Source organism: Osmerus eperlanus, chromosome 13 (assembly GCF_963692335.1).
Source record: "Osmerus eperlanus chromosome 13, fOsmEpe2.1, whole genome shotgun sequence".
In the NCBI taxonomy this organism is placed as follows: Eukaryota; Metazoa; Chordata; class Actinopteri; order Osmeriformes; family Osmeridae; genus Osmerus; species Osmerus eperlanus.
The window spans coordinates 13,891,837-13,899,336 of record NC_085030.1 but is presented as its reverse complement, the minus strand read 5'-3'; positions in this window follow the sequence as shown (position 1 = coordinate 13,899,336).

Below are 7,500 nucleotides of genomic sequence, written 5' to 3'. Positions count from 1 at the left end.
TGTGTCTTTCTGATCTGGAGAGAAACACACACTATGTAAACCCACTCACTGAAGTCCTTCAGCAAGGCGGGGCCCTGTGTGTCCAGGGTCCTCCAGGGTCAGAGTTCAGAGGTCAGGAGCCCAGGGTCAGAGGGATATCCTGCCACCTGCTTTGGCCGGATCGACCTCACTGGTCCACATGAACCTATTTCATAACATAAACAAACCCTATCATACCAGACGTATGTGTGTGTGTTTGTGTGTGTGTGTGTGGAACTGAAGCAGATGCTCAGAGCAGTGAAGTCATCACCAAGTCGAGAAAACACACATCTGAATCTGTTTAGAGTCTCCCTGAGGTGTGGTCCTCACTGTCAGACAGAGAGAGAGAGAGAGAGAGAGAGAGAGAGAGAGAGAGAGAGAGAGAGAGAGAGAGAGAGAGAGAGAGAGAGAGAGAGAGAGAGAGAGAGGGGGGGGGGGGAAGCGAGTGACAGAGACAAAGAGCGCGAGAGAGAAAGACAGAGAGAAAAAGAGGAAACTTGTGAGAGAGAGGAAAAGAGAAAACTTGTGAGTGAGAGAGAGACAGAGATCTCATGTTATCTATCATGTTACTTATATATAATTACCAACAACCTGAGAAGGGTGATGTGGGCAGGAGTACGTCTGATGTCTGCTCAGCCTCAATCTGTCATTCACACCTGGGCCTGGTTCCTGTGACACTCATGAATCTTAACAATATTCATAACTACCTTATGAAGGGGAGAGTAGGAGAGAAGGAGAGATTTTCTCCAAAGTATACATGATTTTGTCATAAGACAAGCCAATTCTGAGGAATGATCTTTTCCAATAATTGGAGAAGATAGGAATGGAGCGATTAGACATTTAAAGAACACCTTTTTGAAGGTGTCTAGAAAAAGCTTTCTATTTGTCTACACGGTGAGACTGACAGTCAACCAGACAGTCAGCCAGACAGACAGACAGCCAGTCAGACACACTAGTTGTATGGACAGACAAAGGATGTGTAATTTGTGTGGGGGTAGTCAGACAGGTCCGTGTTGTACACTGCCAGGCCCTGTCTGCTGCACTGAGTGTCTGGGATGGGAGGATCCAGCCAGACCAGAACTGATTATTCCTCTGGATGACACCAGCATATGGAGGTGTTAACACTCACTTATGCTGCCTAACTGGTTCCTGACAGCTCTCTCACTTCCTGTCATGTGACAGCAGGCAGGCCGGCACGTCCACACACCAGCACAGGACTAGAGAAATAGCTAGACACGCAGCAGTACATAACACCCCAAGTGAAGAACAGGGGGAATTTGAACCTGAGATCTCTTTATCTGCAGTTAAATGTTCTACCACTGAGCTGAACCCATCCTTAGTAAAGACACATAACAGGACACTGTAGCATTACCATCATCAGGTTGCAGAGCCTTATGCAGAGCTGTACAGTAGACTACAGGAACATCCCATAATGCTGGAACACAGACAGCAGAGCGTTGCCATAGCGCCCCTCTCGTGTTGTGAGGTAATTAGTAGCCTGTCAAGTCCCTGCTGTGCGTCTCACTCTCCTCTTTCAGATCACCATCACTGCTTCCTCTCTTCCTCTCCCTCCCTCACTCTAATTATCTCTCTCTCTCTCTCTGTCTCTCTTTCTCTCATTCTCTCCCTCTCTCTAATTCTCCCTCTCTCACTCTCTCATTCTCTCCCTCTTCCCCTCTCTCCCTTTCTCTCATTCTCTCTCTCTCCCTCATCCTCTCTCTGTCTCCCTCTCTCTAATCCTCTCTCTCCCTCTTTCTCCCTCTCTCTCAGTCTTCCTCTCTCTCCCCCCCTCTTTCTCTTTCCCCCTCTCAGTCACTCTCTCTCTCCCCTCTCTCTCTCTATCTGTATTTGTCACTGAGTCTTGATCTGTTTATATATTTGTTTATCTGACAGAGACAGGTCCTCTACTGGTTCTGGGTTCAAGATCAAAGGCCTCTTCAGGTTCTTAGTGCTTTCTCTCTCTCCCTCTCCCTCTCTGTCTCTAACACACACACACACACACACACACACACACACAGGCACACACACACATAAAGCAGGATGGATGGAGGTAATAAAGGTGCCAAACAAGGCAGACTACCAGCAGCAGACCTGTTTACCTCCCAAGACCCCAGACAGACCCTTTACTCAAACATACACACACACACACACACACAGACGCACACTAGGAAAAAACGATATCCTCAAGGTTGAAACATTGTTTGCCTTAAAAATGTTAAACTACCCTCTTTCTAATAAAACACCTATTTCGTAGTAGATCAGTTATTGTTTCACTGTTCAACAACACTTGTGGTTTTATGACACATTGGCCTTCAGTAAATATATGGGATATAGTACGATTACTCACCTACACTGACGTCACTTACGGTCTCAGTGCAACATATTGGGCAGAACTCCCACCTTTACATTTTAACGCACAGGATGACGCGACGAATAGCTTCGATTTGTTCACACACTGGCCCATTTCCAATAGCAAACAATTCCCCTCCTGCTTTTACACAGGCGTGTGACAGACAGAGGCAACTTGGTCAAGCTTTCCACGGAAGTTCGCATGTACTTATTCGCAGATACCCAGTGTGATTAATGATTACACAGATACGCTGATAAGTGACGCCGCTACCTCCCGTCGGTCCCAAGCTCATAGCACACATTCACGTTCAATTCTGATCGGTTTCGACACCGATCAGAATTCTTTCTGAGAAAAATTCTGAAGCAGAATTGACCTCAAATGAATGTGTTTCACCTACGGCAGGTAAAACAGCGCTGACTCACTCTACGAACTGGGGCTCATATTGTAGTAAAGCGGGGCGGTGCATCAGACTGACATTATTCTACAGCTTCCATCTGGTACTACATGACCATCCATTAACTTTGACACCATGTAAATCAACAATTAGCACGAATATTTTCAAGTTGAAGACGAGTGAAACATCATAATGCAGATTGATTCTCATCTCTCGAACCGTGCAGGTGATTAGTAAATACTCTATAGGGTGCATACATGCGCACGCATGCTTGCACACACACACGCACGAACATACCTCACACACACGCACACACACTTGTGTGTAGGCGTGAGTGAAATTTCAATAGACGAGGTTTTGCTGTAGTAGTAATTAATTTGACTTACCAGTACTACACAGTCTTCCCCATCCGTCCTCCCGGTAATATCCCGTTAATGATGCGTTCAGGTCTTTAGATCCAGATCATTCAGAATTCTCACAAAAATAAACTACATGAACGTTCATAACAAGTAACCTGAAATCAGTCACAATCTGACGGATAAGCCCTTGCTGAGAGTCTCGCTACAGCGTGCCTCCTGTGGTGAATTCCCCGGTTTGGGATGCGTTCTTATCAAGGTTCTCACCCCTGAAAAGCTGAAACCAGGAATAATAGTTGAATACACGTAGATAAAGACACTTAGAGTAGCAGTCCAGTATACCAGCCTCTGATTCGGGGACACTGCCTTAGCTCTTTAGATCGATAGCTTACCGCCTAGCCTAAGCTTAATGAAGGTGTGGTAAATGTCCGGTCTCTGTACCGATTTGTGGATTTCCGCTGCCCATCACGGATAGATATAGCCGGTGTAGCTGTTCCTAACAGCGGAGGAGAGCGGTAGCTGAACAAGAACGAAATAAGTATTGTCTTTGTGAAAGACAAGACGCCTGCGAGTCTCTCTCTCTCTCGCTCTCTCTCGCTCTCTCTCGCTCTCTCTCTCGCTCTCTCTCGCTCTCTCTCGCTCTCTCTCGCTGTCTCTCTCGCTCTCTCTCGCTCATACACACACCCACATGCTGGCGTATCCACAACCTCTCTTTCTACCGCAGCCAGGCTCCACGCGCCTTCGGGCTATTTCTTTCATTCCTGAATACATATCAGAAATGTTGTTATAATGTTTTACAATAACCACTCATGGTTATTTTATTTAATATAATGCTATTGTAACAAAGCATACCACAATTATTAAGCTATAACACAAGCATTGTGCTAACTTGAAAATAATATCCTAACTGCCACGCAGTGGAGATGGATACTGCTATACCCCCCCCCCCACCCCACCCACACACACTGTTCTCTCTTTGAAGTCCCGTAAGGTGAACTCAACACCTCCCCTAGACTTACCACAAACATAGTTTTAAATACTGAGGATTCAAGGTTTGTGCTTTGGCTCGGATGACATCAGCCATAAAGGGTAACCAATCATGCGTGGGCAGACTCCATTTGTACGACCTAATTGGATGTCTCTGGATTCCAGTTCTAATTCCCAGATCTCTTTGAATGACATAGTAGAACATAATAAAACTCAGCACAATTATTCCCTTCAGAAGGACAGAGATAGAGTGATACACAGAGAGAGATAGAGAGAAATGCAAAAAGAGAGATAGAAACAGACAGAGAGAGAGATAGAGGAAAGGGAGAGCAAGATGGAGAAGATCCTCAAAATGCTAATATGACATTTGAGGTTCTAGTCAAAGGCTGTTGACTGAAAAAGTAAATTAAGAAAATTTGATTGATTAAAGATGACAGAATTCAAGGGGTATTACCCACAGTCAGAAACTAACACAAATAAAAGCCTCTCTCTCATGTGTGTTTTCTCGACTGAGGATAACTTCTCTTCACAGTCCTTCAGTGGAGGCCTGGAACTCTGCATGGGCTGTGGAGACCTGGAGGAAGAGCAGGATATCAGCCAGCCAGCTACTCCACCAGTCAGTCAGCCAGACAGCCAGCCCACCAGCCAGCCACCCAGCCAGCCAGCCAGCCAGCCAGCCAGCCAGCCAGCCAGCCAGCCAGCCATCCAGCCAGCCAGCGAGCCATCCAGCCAGCCAGCCAGCCAGCCAGCCATCCATCCAGCCAGCCATCCAGCCAGCCAGCCAGCCAGCCATCCAGCCAGCCAGCCAGCCATCCAGCCATCCAGCCATCCAGCCATCCAGCCAGCCAGCCATCCAGCCAGCCAGCCATCCAGCCAGCCAGCCAGCCCCCCAGTGTCCCCCCGGCGCCTCTCTGTCTCCTCTGGGAAATGGCAGACCTCACACACACACACACACACACACACACACACAAAGAGGAGAGGGAGAACAGAGAGGAGTTGTCTTAGGAGGCTGTCAGACTGGGCCTTTGGTGTAGACCCACGTTTGGTGTGTGTGTGTGTGTGTGTGGGCAGCATGCAGAGTCCCAGGGAGCGTTAGAAGAGAAACACCTTCAACTTAAACAGAGAGACTATGTATATGTGAGTGTATTTCTTTTCCCCTGAGTTCTGCTTTCCAACATTCAGAGATGAAAACATTCGAACTCTAAAGCAACTATTCTGGGTTTCTGGGGCGCACTAGTTCACTCTCAGAAACCCACTGGAACCAGAAGAAGACAGGAAACAAGAGGAGAAGGGATGGATGGATTGGAGATGAGAAAAGGATGGATGGGAGGAAAAGAAGGGAGAGGAAAAGAGCAGGGGAAAGGGTAGGAGGGGATGTGTCACGGCGTGAGGTGGGGTTGGACCCAAATGCAGGGGAGTCGGCAGGCATGGCAGAAACAAGGGTTTTATTCACAAAAACGGGAACAGATAGGGTACTCACACAGACAGGTATGGTAAGGACAAGACAAAGACTGGACACAAAACAGGAACCTAAATACACACCCAAACGACACACAGGTGGACACAATGACGCTAACGAGACAGGTGAAGACAATGACAGGGAAACACTAGGGCAGGACAAAAAACTGAAACTGGGGGGGGGGGCACGGCTGTGGCCGTGACAGGATGAACGGAAAGGAGGAGAGGAGTAGAGGAATACGAAAGAGGAGAAGAAAGGATGAGAGAAGAGAGGAGGGGAAGACAGGTGGATGAAAGAGGATGATTCTACCCCCTCTGCAGCTACACCTGTTCACTGCTTCACCTGCTTCTCTTCTCTCTCTAAGCCTAATGGAATCCACTCCTCTCCATTTCCTCCTCTCCCCTCTCCCCTCCTTCTTCTTGTCTGCGGTGGGATTCCCCGGGAGAAGAGGTCTGTCTGTGATTAGTCTGCCCAAGATGGGGTCTCTGTGTTGGATATAGACCCAGGCTGCTCCCCCTGTAGAGCCAGACCCAACAGGCCAGGGTATTACACACACACACACAACACACACACACACACACACACACACACACACACACACACACACACACACACACACACACACACACACACACACACACACACTGTACACCACGTTCAAGGACACAGTCTCTGTTTGGGATGTTGCTCTCCTCTCTTCTCTGCCTCCGCTGCCCTTCATTCCTTAGCTCCATCTCTCCATTCCTCCATCTCTCCATTCCTCCATCCTCCATCCCTCCATCTCTCCATTCCTCCATTCCTCCATCTCTCCATCCTTCCATCTCTCCATCCCTCCATCTCTCCATCTCTCTTTTCTCCATGTGTCCATACATTTTCCTCTCCACTCCAACAGGGAGTCTGATTGACAGCCCTGTACTCTGTCGCCATGGGATACTGCCCGTCCCACCTCCTGGTTGCCAGGTGACAGATGGGTTCTCTCCACTGAAACATTCCGTCTGTATGCTGTCAATTCCTTCTCCTTTGCTGAGAAGATAGAGAGAGAGAGAGAGAGAGAGAGAGAGAGAGAGAGAGAGAGAGAGAGAGAGAGAGAGACGAGAGACAGAGAGAGACAGAGAGAGAAGAGAGAGACAGAGAGACAGAGAGACAGAGAGAGAAAGACAGAGATATAGACAAAGTGAGAGAGACAGAGAGAGAGAGAGAGAGAGAGAGAGAGAGAGAGAGTTGTATGTACTGCCAGTGATAAATGTGTATACAGTCAGTCTGTGGTCATGTTTATGTTGTTGAGTGTGTGTTCAGGTGGTAGTATGTGTGCTAAGCCAGCAGTCTATGACTCCAGTTGTACTCTACATCACACACCTGTCACATACACACCTGTCTTATCCCTCACGCTCATGGGCCTGTGAGAGCTTGTCCTTCTAGAACTGACACATTGTCGGAACACTTGAATTTGTTAGCATTGAGTCAGTGACATCATCATTGTTAGACATTGCTCCGTCCTGTGAGTGACATCATCAGTGAGTCAGGTTTGGTTTCATGATGTCAGATGATTCATGTGGACCTGAGATCAGCAGCAGGGTTGAACTTGGTAGACAGAAAAGGACTGTGCCTTTCACACTTGCTTTTGTGTGTTTGAGTGTGTATGTGTGTGTGTGTGTATGTGTCTAGTCCTATAATCTGTGGTGGAATCCTCACTCTCCATCACTGTCTGCTTAGCACAGAGATCAACCCTATCTGATAACTGCTCCTATGAGAGGAAGCAGGCAACACACTGTACACACACACACACACCGTACGTACACACACACACACACACACACACACACACACACTGTACATACACACACATTGTACATACACACCTTTGAGGGCAATCTGAGTATAATGGGGTGTGACATTAGCTCATCCCACTCTCTCTCTCTCTCCTCTCTCTCTCCCT